Raw genomic sequence first — 12,107 nt, 5'->3', positions numbered from 1 at the left:
GGGGCATTCAGGCCTGGTCCTTACCCTAAGCGATGCAGACTGCACCTGCCTATCCAGCCCCCACTTGCAAATCGCGGATGTGAGTGCCTGGGCTGCTTCTCCATTGGAAGTTGCCATTAGGCATGTAATCTGTGGGTTTTAATTATTTATTTATTTTTCCTCCAGGTTATGTTGCCCACTGAGGTTCCAAGGCTCACCACAGATGGGCCAGTGAGAGTGTTTCTTGGTTTTTGGAAACTTCTCTCTTTTTTAAGACTCCCTTCCCTAGACGGATCTCTGTCCCTACCTCTTTTGCCTCTCTTTTTATCTTTTATATTTTTTCCTACCTCCTTTCAGAGACAATGGGCTGCCTTTCTGGGTGCCTGATGTCCTCTGCCAGCATTCAGAAGTTCTTTTGTGGAATTTACTCAGCTTTCAAATGTTCTTTTGATGAATTTGTGTGGGAGAAAGTGGTCTCCCTGTCCTATTCTTCCGCCATCTTTAGGCCCACCCCCCGAGGATGTATTTCTTGAGTCTGTTGTATTCCTTTGGTCTATAATTCTGTCTTTACACCAGTTCAAAGTGTTTTGATTCATGTAACCTTGTAGTAAGTTTTGATAATAAGAAATATGCGTCATCTAACAGTGTTCTTCCTTTTCAGGATTATTTGGGCTATTCAAGGTCCCTTGAGATTCCGTATGAATTTTATGATGAGTTTTTCTATTTTCAAAAAATTATAATTGGGATTTCATAGGGATTACATTAAATTTGTAGATTGCTTTGGGTAATATTGACATTTTAACAATATTAATTCTTCCACTCCATGAATATGAGGTGTCCTTATGTTTATTTCTGTCTTTCAGCAATATCTCACATATTTTACAGTGTCTAAATCTCTCACCTCCTTGGTTAGGTTTATTCTTTAATACTTTATTCTTTTTAATGCTACTGTAAATAGAATTATGAAATGCTGTCTTAATTTCCTTTTTGAATTATTCACTGTTAATGTATAAAAAATAATTGTTTTTTTAATTGATTTTGTATCCTGGAACATTGCTGAACTTTATTATTAGTTCTAACAAAATTGTGAGATCTTTAGGGGTTTCTGCAAATATGATCATGTCATCTGTGAACAGAGATGATTTTACTTCTTTCAATTTGAATACCACATTTTTCTTCAGTTTCTTGTTAGTTGATCTGAATGAAACTTGTTGAATTGAAGTGATGAAAATGAGAATCCTTATCTGATTCTTGATATGAAAAACTTTCAGTCTTCCAACATTGAGTATGATGTTTACTGTGGGCTTTTTGTTATACCCTTAATACATATTCCAGTCATTTTCTTCTACTCCTACTTGTTGAGTGTTTATTTAACATAAGTGTGTATTGAAAGTGAAAGCAAAGTTGCTCAGTCGTGTTCGACTCTTTGTGACCCCATGGACTATACAGTTCATTGGAATTCTCCAGGCCAGAATATTGGAGTGGGTAGCCTTTCCCTTCTCCAGGGGATCTTCCCAACTCAGGGATTGAACCCAGGTCTCCCACATTACAGGAGGACTCTTTACCAGCTAAGCCACAAGGGAAGCCCAAGAATATTGGAGTGGGTAGTCTATCCCTTCTCCAGAGGATCTTCCTGACCCAGGAACTGAACCGGGGTCTCCTGCATTGCAGGTGGATTCTTTACCAACTGAGCTATCAGGGAAGCCCCTGAGTATGTATTGAATTTTGTCAAACACTTATTCTTAAATTGATCATGTGGGCTTTCCCCTTTTTCTGTTAAAGTAGTATATAACATTGGAGAAGGCAATGGCAACCCACTCCAGCACTCTTGCCTGGCAAATCCCACGGACAGGGGAGCCTGGTGGGCTGCAGTCCATGGGGTTGCCAGGAGTCAAACACAACTGAGTGACTTCACTTTGACTTTTCACTTTCACGCATTGGAGAAGGAAATGGCAACCCACTCCAGTGTTCTTGCCTGGAGAATCCCAGGGACGAGGGAGCCTGGTGGGCTGCCGTCTCTGGGGTCGCACAGAGTCAGACATGACTGAAGCAACTTAGCAGCAGCAGCAGCAGCAACAGTATATAACATTGATTGGTTTTCATATGTTGAACCATCCTAGTGTGAAATTAATGAAGAGAAACTTCAATGAAATATATTTGGAGACCAGAAGGGGCTTTCTCATGCCTTGTGACAATAATGGAGCCCAGTAGTGAAAAGAAAGACTCTTTTTCTTTTCCTGACAAGGTATCAGCCAGTGAAAAGCAATAGACTCTGTTTACTGTAGCCCTCCCAAACTTTTTTGTCTTTATTAATGCCATCTCCTTTCCTTGCCATATGGAGATTTGCACGTGGTTCACCATGGTTCCAGGTCCTGAATTGCAATTCTCTGCTGATTCTGAATAAACCCATACTTACTGGAGAAGTATCTGATAGTCTTTGTTTTTGTTTCACATCAACACTTGTGTTTGAGGAATAAATCCCACTGGGTCATGGTATATAATAATTTTAATATGGCTGAATTCATTTTGCTAGTACTTTGTTGAGGATTTTTGCATCAATACTTATAAGGGATAATGGTCTGTAGTTTTCTCTTCTCATAGTGTTTTTGTCTTCCTTTGGTATCAGAGTAAATCTGTCCTGCTAAAATGAGTTAGTAACTGTTCCCTCCTCTTCAGATTTTGAGAAGAGTTTGAGTAGGATTGGTATTACTTCTTTAAATGTTTGATAGAATTCACCAGTGAAGATATCCAGTCCTAGACTTTTATTTAAAAATTTTTTTTATTTTAATTGGAGGCTAATTACTTTGCAATATTATAGTGGTTTTTGCCATTCATTGACATGAATCAGCCATGGTTGTACACTACATGTGTCCCCCATCCTGAACCCCCCTTCCACCTCCCTCCCCATCCCCTCCGTCAGAGTTGTCCCAGTACATTGGCTTTGAGTGTCTTGTTTTATGCATCAAACTTGGACTGGTGATCTATTTTAGTTAGTTAGTTAGTTAGTTAGTTAGTTAGTTAGTTAAGTCTTACATATGGTAATATACATATTTCATTGCTATTCTCTCAAATCATCCCACCCTCGCCTTCTCCCACAGACCCAAAAGTCTGTTCTTTATATCTGTGTCTCTTTTGCTGTCTTGCATATAGAGCTATCATTACTATCTTTTTAAATTCCATATATATGCATTAATATACTGTATTGGTGCTTTTCTTTCTGACTTACTTCACTCTGTATAACAGGATCCAGTTTCATCCACCTCATTAGAACTGATTTAAATATGTTCTTTTTAATGGCAGAGTAATATTCCGTTGTGTATATGTACCACAGCTTTCTTATCCATTTGTCTGCCGATGGACATCTAGGCTGCTTCCATGTCCTAGTTATTGTAAACAGTGCTGTGATAAACACTGGGGTACACATGTCTCTTTCAGTTCTAGTTTCCTCGGTGTGTATGCCCAACATTGGGATTTCTGGGTTGTATGGCAGTACTACTTCCAATTTTTAAAGAATTTCCACACTGTTCTCCATAGTGGCTGTACAAGTTTGCATTCCCATCAACAGTGTAAGAGGGTTCCTTTTCTCCACACCCTCTCCAGCATTGTTTGTAGACTTTTTCATAGCAGCCATTCTGATCGACGTGAGATGATACCTCTATGTGGTTTTGATTTGCATTTCTCTGATAATGAGTGATGTTAGCATCTTTTCATGTGTTTGTTTGCCCTCTCTATGTCTTCTTTGGAGAAATATCTGACTAGTTCTTTGGCCCATTTTTTGATTGGGTCGTTTATTTTTCTGGAATTGAGCTGCATGGGCTGTTTGTATATTTTGGAGATTAATTCTCTGTCAGTTGCTTCGTTTGCTATTATTTTCTCCCATTCTGAAGGCTATCTTTTCACCTTGCTTATAGTTTCCTTCATTGTACAAAATCTTTTAAGTTTAATTAGATCCCATTTATTTATTTTGCTTTTATTTCCATTACTCTGGGAGGTGGGTCATAGAGGATCCTGCTGTGATTTATGTCAGAGACTGTTTTGCCTATGTTTTCCTCTGGGAGTTTTAAAGTTTCTGGTCTTACATTTAGATCTTTAATGCATTTGAGTTTATTTTTGTGTATGGTGTTAGAAAGTGTTATAGTTTCATTCTTTTACAGGTGGTTGGCCAGTTCTCCCAGCACCACTTGTTAAAGGGATTGTCTTTTTTCCATTGTATTGTCTTGCCTCCTTTGTCAAAATTAAGGTGTCCATAGGTGCGTGGATTTATCTCTGGGCTTTCTATTTTGTTCCATTGATCTATGTTTCTGTTTTTGTGCCAGTACTATACTGTCTTAATGACTGTGGCTTTGTAGTAGAGCCTGAAGTCAGGCAGGTTGATTCCTCCAGTTCCATTCTTCTTTCTCAAGATTGCTTTGGCTATTCGAGGTTTTTGTATTTCCATACAAATTGTGAAATTATTTGTTCTAGTTCTCTGAAAAATACCGTTGGTAGCTCGATAGGGATTGCATTGAATCTATGGATTGCTCTGGGAAATATACTCATTTTCATTATATTGATTCTTCCCACTCATGAACACAGTATATTTCTCCATCTATTCGAGTCATCTTTGATTTCTTTCATCAGTGTTTTATAGTTTTCTATATATAGGTCTTTTGTTTCTTTAGGTAGATTTATTCCTAAGTATTTTATTTTATTTTTTGTTGCAATGGTGAATGGAATTGTTTCCTTAATTTCTCTTTCTGTTTTCTCATTGCTAGTGTTTAGAAATGCAAGGAATTTCTGTGCATTAATTTTATATCCTGCAACTTTACTATATTCATTGATCAGCTCTAGTAATTTTCTGGTGGTGTCTTTAGGGTTTTCTATGTAGAGGATCATGTCATCTGCAAACAGTGAGTGTTTTACTTCTTCTTTTCCAATCTGGATTCCTTTTATTTCTTTTTCTGCTCTGAATGATGTGGCTAAAACTTCCAAAACTATGTTGAATAGTAGTGGTGAGAGTGGGCACCCTTGTCTTGCTCCTCCTGACTTTAGGGGAAATGCTTTCAATTTTTCACCATTGAGGATAATGTTTGCTGTGGGTTTATCACATATGGCTTTTATTATGTTGAGGTATGTTCCTTCTATGCCTGCTTTCTGGAGGATTTTTTATCATAAATGGATGTTGAATTTTTGTGAAAGGCTTTCTCTGCATCTATCGAGATAATCATATGGTTTTTATCTTTCAATTTGTTAAAGTCATGTATCACATTTATTGATTTGTGAATATGAAGAATCCTTGCATCCCTGGGATAAAGCCCACTTGGTTATGATGTATGATCTTTTTAATATGTTGTTGGATTCTGTTTGCTAGAATTTTGTTGAGGATTTTTGCATCTACACCCATCAGTGATATTGGCCTGTAGTTTTCTTTTATTGTGGCATCTCTGTCTGGTTTTGGTATTAGGGTGATATGAAGGAGATCAGCCCTGGGTGTTCTTTGGAAGGAATGATGCTAAAGCTGAAGCTCCAGTACTTTGGCCACCTCATGTGGAGAGCTGACTCATTGGAAAAGACTTTGATTCTGGGAGGGATTGGGGGCAGGAGGAGAAGGGGATGAAGAAGGATGAGATGGCTGGATGGCATCACTGACTCCATGGACATGAGTCTGAGTGAACTCTGGGAGTTGGTGATGGACAGGGAGGCCTGGCGTGCTGCGATTCATGGGGTCGCAAAGAGTCGGACACGACTGAGCGACTGAACTGAACTGAACTGAAGTACTTACATATGCATAATTCTCTTAAATATATATGACTTAAATTTTGCAATCAAAATATATAGTGACTGGATAAAAAACAACCACACCAAGATCCAATTATATGATGCCTGCCAGAGACTCACTTTAGCTATAAAGTGAAAGGATAAAAAGAAACCCCATGCATATGGTAACTAACAGAAGGTAGTTGTGGCTATTCTTATATAACACAAAGTAAACTTTTAAGTAAAAAACTGTCACAAGAGACAAAGTAGGTTATTATATAAGGATAAAGTGTTCATCACTCAAGAGGAAATAGCAATTTTAAATACATATGCACTCAACATTGGAGCACCTAAATATATAAAGCAAGGACTAACAGAGGTAAAGGTAGAAATAGATAGCAATATATTAACTGTAGGTAATTTAAATACCTCACTGTAAACAATGGATAGATCACTAGAAAGAATACGCTTTAGTTTTTTTTTAATTACTATATAGTTGATTTATATTAGTTTCAAGTGTATAGCACAGTGATTCAGTGTTTTTACAGATTATATTCCATCAAAAGTTATAACAGGATAATGGCTACAATTCCCTGTGCTATCATTATATCCTTGTTGCTTCTCTATTTTATAAATATTAGTTTGTATCTGTTAATCCTATATTCCTAATTTATCCCTCCCTCCCTGTTACCCTTTGGTAACCTATTTTTGTTTTCTATATCTGTGAGTCTGTTTCTGTTTTATATTATACATTCATTTCTAATTTCTTTTTAGATTCCACCATAAGTGATATCATATAGTAAATGCTTTTCTTTTTCTGACCTATATCACTAAGCATAATTCTGGTCTAGGTCCATTCATGTTGCTGCAAATTTCATTCTTTTTCAAGGCTGAGTAATATTCCACTGTACATATATAACACATTTCCTTATCCATTCATCTGTTGAAGGACACTTGAGTAGCTTCCACATCATGTCTATTGTAAATAATTCTGCTATGAACTTTGGTGTACATGTATCTTTTCAAAGTATGAGTTTTTATTTTATTCCAGATATATACCCAGTAGTGGAACTGCTGAATCATACAGTGGGTTTAATTTTAGTTGTCTTCTTTTTTTATGAACCTCCATACCTGTTTTTCATGATGACTACACCAGTTTACATTCCCAACAACAGTGTACAAGAATTCCCTTTCCTCTATATCCTCTGTAACATTTATTTGTAGACTTTTTGGTGATAGCCATTCTGACAGGTCTGACATATCTCATTGTGGTTTTGATTTACATTACTCTGTTGCTTAATGATGTGGAACATCTTTTCATGTGCCCATTAGCCATCTGTATGTCTACTTTGGAAAAATGTCTATTAAAATTTTATGCCCATTCTTTTTAAAAAATATAAATTTATTTATTTTAATTGGAGGTTAATTACTTTACAATATTGTATTGGTTTTGCCATACATCAACATGAATCTGCCACGGGTATACACATGTTTTAATATACTGTCTAGGTTGGTCATAGCTTTCCTTCCAAGGAGCAAGCGTCTTTTAATTTCATGGCTGCAGACACCATCTGCAGTGATTTTGGAGCCCGCCCCCCCCAAAAAAAAAAGTCTGCCACTGTTTCCACTGTTTCCCCATCTATTTGCCATGAAGTGATTGGACTAGATGCCATGATCTTAGTTTTAATGTTGAGTTTTAAGCCAACTTTTTCACTCTCCTCTTTCACTTGCATCAAGAGGCTCTTTAGTTCTTCTTTGCATTCTGCCATAAGGGTGGTGTCATCTGCATGTCTGAGGTTATTGATATTTCTCCTGACAATCTTGATTCCAGCTTGTGGAATTAAGACAATCTTCATCCAGCCCAGCATTTCTCATGATGTACTCTGCAAGTAAGTTAAATAAGCAGGATGACAATATGCAGCCTTGACATACCCCCTTCCCGATTTGGAACCAGTCTGTTGTTCTGTGTCCAGTTCTAACTGTGGTCCACAGGACCACTGGAGAAGGGAATGACTAAAGTCTGTTACATATATCTAACTAAATCACTGCAGATGGTGACTAGAGCCATGAAATTAAAAGTTGGAAGAAAAGTTATGACCAACCTAGACAGCATATTCAAAAGCAGAGACATTACTTTGCCGACTAAGGTCCATCCAGTCAAGGCTATGGTTTTTCCAGTAGTCATGTATGGATGTGAGAGTTGGACTGTGAAGAAGGCTGAGCACCAAAGAATTGATGCTTTTGAACTGTGGTGTTGGAGAAGACTCTTGAGAGTCCCTTGGACTGCCAGGAGATCCAACCAGTCCATTCTGAAGGAGATCAGCCCTGGGATTTCTTTACAAGGAATGATGCTAAAGCCCAAACTCCAGTACTTTGGCCACCTCATGTGAAGAGTTGACTCATTGGAAAAGACTCTGATACTGGGAGGGATTGGGAGCAGGAGGAGAAGGGGATGAAGAAGGATGAGATGGCTGGATGGCATCACTGACTCCATGGACATGAGTCTGAGTGAACTCTGGGAGTTGGTGATGGACAGGGAGGCCTGGAGTGCTGCGATTCATGGGGTCACAAAGAGTCAGACACAACTGAGTGACTGAACTGAACTGAACTGATGTCATCTCAGTTCTCTTTGAAATAGCTTTTGCATATTACACATTTTTCAATCCTTTCACTTCAACTTGTTTGTATCTTTGGATCTAAAATGAGTCATTTATAGACAATATATTGATGGATAATTTTTTAACCTATCCTGCAAACTTCTGCCTTTTAATTCAAATGTTTAAACCATTTACATTCAGGTAGCTTACTGTTAAGAAATGGCATTCTCTATAACACTGAGGTGCAAAAAATTTATGGGAATACTATAATCAGTTATATCAGTTATAGGCCAATAAATTAGACAACATAGAAGAAATGTATAATTTTTTTTTAACTTTTTATTTTTACTTTATTTTACTTTACAATACTGTATTGGTTTTGCCATACATTGACATGAATCCACCACGGGTGTACATGCGATCCCAAACATGAACCCCCCTCCCACCTCCTTCCCCACAACATCCCTCTGGGTCATCCCCGTGCACCAGCCCCAAGCATGCTGTATCCTGCATCATACATAGACTGGCGATTCGATTCTTACATGATAGTATGCATGTTTCAATTCCATTCTCCCAAATCATCCCACTCTCTCCTTCTCCCTCTGAGTCCAAAAGTCCGCTATACACATCTGTGTCTTTTTTGCTGCCTTGCATACAGGGTCATCATTGCCATCTTTCTAAATTCCATATATATGTGTTAGTAAACTGTATTGGTGTTTTTCTTTCTGGCTTAATTCACTCTGTATAATCGGCTCCAGTTTCGTCCATCTCATCAGAACTGATTCAAATGTATTCTTTTTAATGGCTGAGTAATACTCCATTGTGTATATGTACCACAGCTTTCTTATCCATTCATCTGCTGATGGACATCTAGGTTGTTTCCATGTCCTGGCTATTATGAACAGTGCTGCGATGAACATTGGGGTACATGTGTCTCTTTCAATTCTGGTTTCCTTGGTGTGTATGCCCAGCAGTGGGATTGCTGGGTCATTTGGCAGTTCTATTTGCAATTTTTTAAGGAATCTCCACACCGTTCTGCATAGTGGTTGTACTAGTTTGCATTCCCACCAACAGTGTACGAGGGTTCCCTTTTCTCCACACCCTCTCCAGCATTTACTGCTTGCAGATTTTTGGATTGCAGACATTCTGACTGGTGTGAAGTAGTACCTCATTGTGGTTTTGATTTGCATTTCTCTAATAATGAGTGATGTTGAGCATCTTTAAATGTGTTTGTTAGCCATTCGTATGTCTTCTTTGGAGAAATGTCTATTTAGTTCTTTGGCCCATTTTTTGATTGGGTCGTTTATTTTTCTGGAATTGAGTTGCATAAGTTGCTTATATATTTTTGAGTTAGTTGTTTGTCAGTTGTTTCCTTTGCTATTATTTTCTCCCATTCAGAAGGCTGTCTTTTCACCTTGCTTATATTTTCCTTTGTTGTGCAGAAGCTTTTAATTTTAATTAGATCCCATTTGTCTATTTTTGCTTTTATTTCCAGAATTCTGGGAGGTGGATCATAGAGGATCCTGCTGTGATTTATGTCGGAGAGTGTTTTGCCTATGTTCTCCTCTAGGAGTTTTATAGTTTCTGGTCTTACATTTAGATCTTTAATCCATTTAGAGTTTATTTTTGTGTGCGGTGTTAGAAAGTGATCTAGTTTCATTCTTTTACAAGTGGTTGACCAGTTTTCCCAGCACCACTTGTTAAAGAGATTGTCTTTACTGCATTGTATATTCTTGCCTCCTTTGTCAAAGATAAGGTGTCCATATGTGTGTGGATTTATCTCTGGGCTTTCTATTTTGTTCCATTGATCTATATTTCTGTCTTTGTGCCAGTACCATACTGTCTTGATGACTGTGGCTTTGTAGTAGAGCCTGAAGTCAGGCAAGTTGATTCCTCCAGTTCCATTCTTTCTCAAGATTGCTTTGGCTATTCAAGGCTTTTTGTATTTCCATACAAATCTTGAAATTATTTGTTCTAGTTCTGTGAAAAATATCGCTGGTAGCTTGATTGGTAGTATACTCATTTTCACTATATTGATTCTTCCGATCCATGAACATGGAATATTTCTCCATCTATTAGTGTCCTCTTTTATTTCTTTCATCAGTGTTTTATAGTTTTCTATATATAGGTCTTTAGTTTCTTTAGGTAGATATATTCCTAAGTATTTCATTCTTTTTGTTGCAATGGTGAATGGAATTGTTTCCTCAATTTCTTTTTCTACTTTCTCATTATTAGTGTATAGGAATGCAAGGGATTTCTATGTGTTGATTTTATATCCTGCAACTTTACTATATTCATTGATTAGCTCTAGTAATTTTCTGGTGGAGTCTTTAGGGTTTTCTATGTGCAGGATCATGTCATCTGCAAACAGTGAGTGTTTTACTTCTTTTCCAATTTGGATTCCTTTTATTTCTTTTTCTGCTCTGATTGCTGTGGCCAAAACTTCCAGAACTATGTTGAATAGTAGCAGTGAAAGTGGGCACCCTTGTCTTGTTTCTGACTTTAGGGGAAATGCTTTCAATTTTTCACCATTGAGGATAATGTTTGCTGTGGGTTTGTCATATATAGCTTTTATTATGTTGAGGTATGTTCCTTCTATTTCTGCTTTCTGAAGAGTTTTTATTATAAATGGATGTTGGATTTTGTCAAAGGCCTTCTCTGCATCTATTGAGATAATCATATGGCTTTTGTTTTTCAATTTGTTAATGTGGTGAATTACATTGATTGATTTGTGGATATTGAAGAATCCTTGCATCCCTGGGATAAAGCCCACTTGGTCATGGTGTATGATCTTTTTAATGTGTTGTTGGATTCTGATTGCTAGAATTTTGTTGAGGATTTTTGCATCTATGTTCATCAGTGATATTGGCCTGTAGTTTTCTTTCTTTTTTTTTTTTTTTTTGTAGTATCTTTGTCAGGTTTTGGTATTAGGGTGATGGTGGCCTCATAGAATGAATTGGAAGTTTACCTTCCTCTGCAATTTTCTGGAAGAGTTTGAGTAGGATAGGTGTTAGCTCTTCTCTAAATTTTTGGTAGAATTCAGCTGTGAAGCCATCTGGACCTGGGCTTTTGTTTGCTGGAAGATTTCTGATTACAGTTTCAATTTCCATGCTTGTGATGGGTCTGTTAAGATTTTCTATTTCTTCCTGGTTCAGTTTTGGAATATTGTACTTTTCTAAGAATTTGTCCATATCTTCCACGTTGTCCATTTGATTGGCATATAATTGCTGATAGTAGTCTCTTATGATCCTTTGTATTTCTGTGTTGTCTGTTGTGATCTCTCCATTTTCATTTCTAATTTTATTGATTTGATTTTTCTCTCTTTGCTTCTTGATGAGTCTGGCTAATGGTTTGTCAATTTTATTTATCCTTTCAAAGAACCAGCTTTTGGCTTTGTTGATTTTAGAAATGTATAAATTTATAGAAGTGTACAACCTGCCAAAAGTGAATCAAGAAGAAACAGACAATTTGAAAGACTAATCTCTGATAGTGAAAATGATTTTGTAATAAAAGAAAAAAAAACTCCCAGAAAACAAAAGTCCAGACTGGAAGACTTCACAAGATAATTCTACCAAAAAATATAAAGAAGCATTAGTACCTATCCTTTTCAAAATGTTGCAATAATTTAAAGAGGATGGAACATTCTACAAAACAAAAATGACTGTGGTACCAAAACCAGACAAGACACTGCAAAAAGAAAACTACAGGCCAGTAATTCATCTAAATTCGAAATTCATCTAAATTGATGAATTTAGATGCAAAAATCTTCAACAAAATATAAGCAAATTGAATCCA

The sequence above is a fragment of the Capra hircus genome (assembly GCF_001704415.2).
Source record: "Capra hircus breed San Clemente chromosome X unlocalized genomic scaffold, ASM170441v1, whole genome shotgun sequence".
NCBI lineage: Eukaryota > Metazoa > Chordata > Mammalia > Artiodactyla > Bovidae > Capra > Capra hircus.
This window is presented reverse-complemented; position numbering follows the sequence as displayed.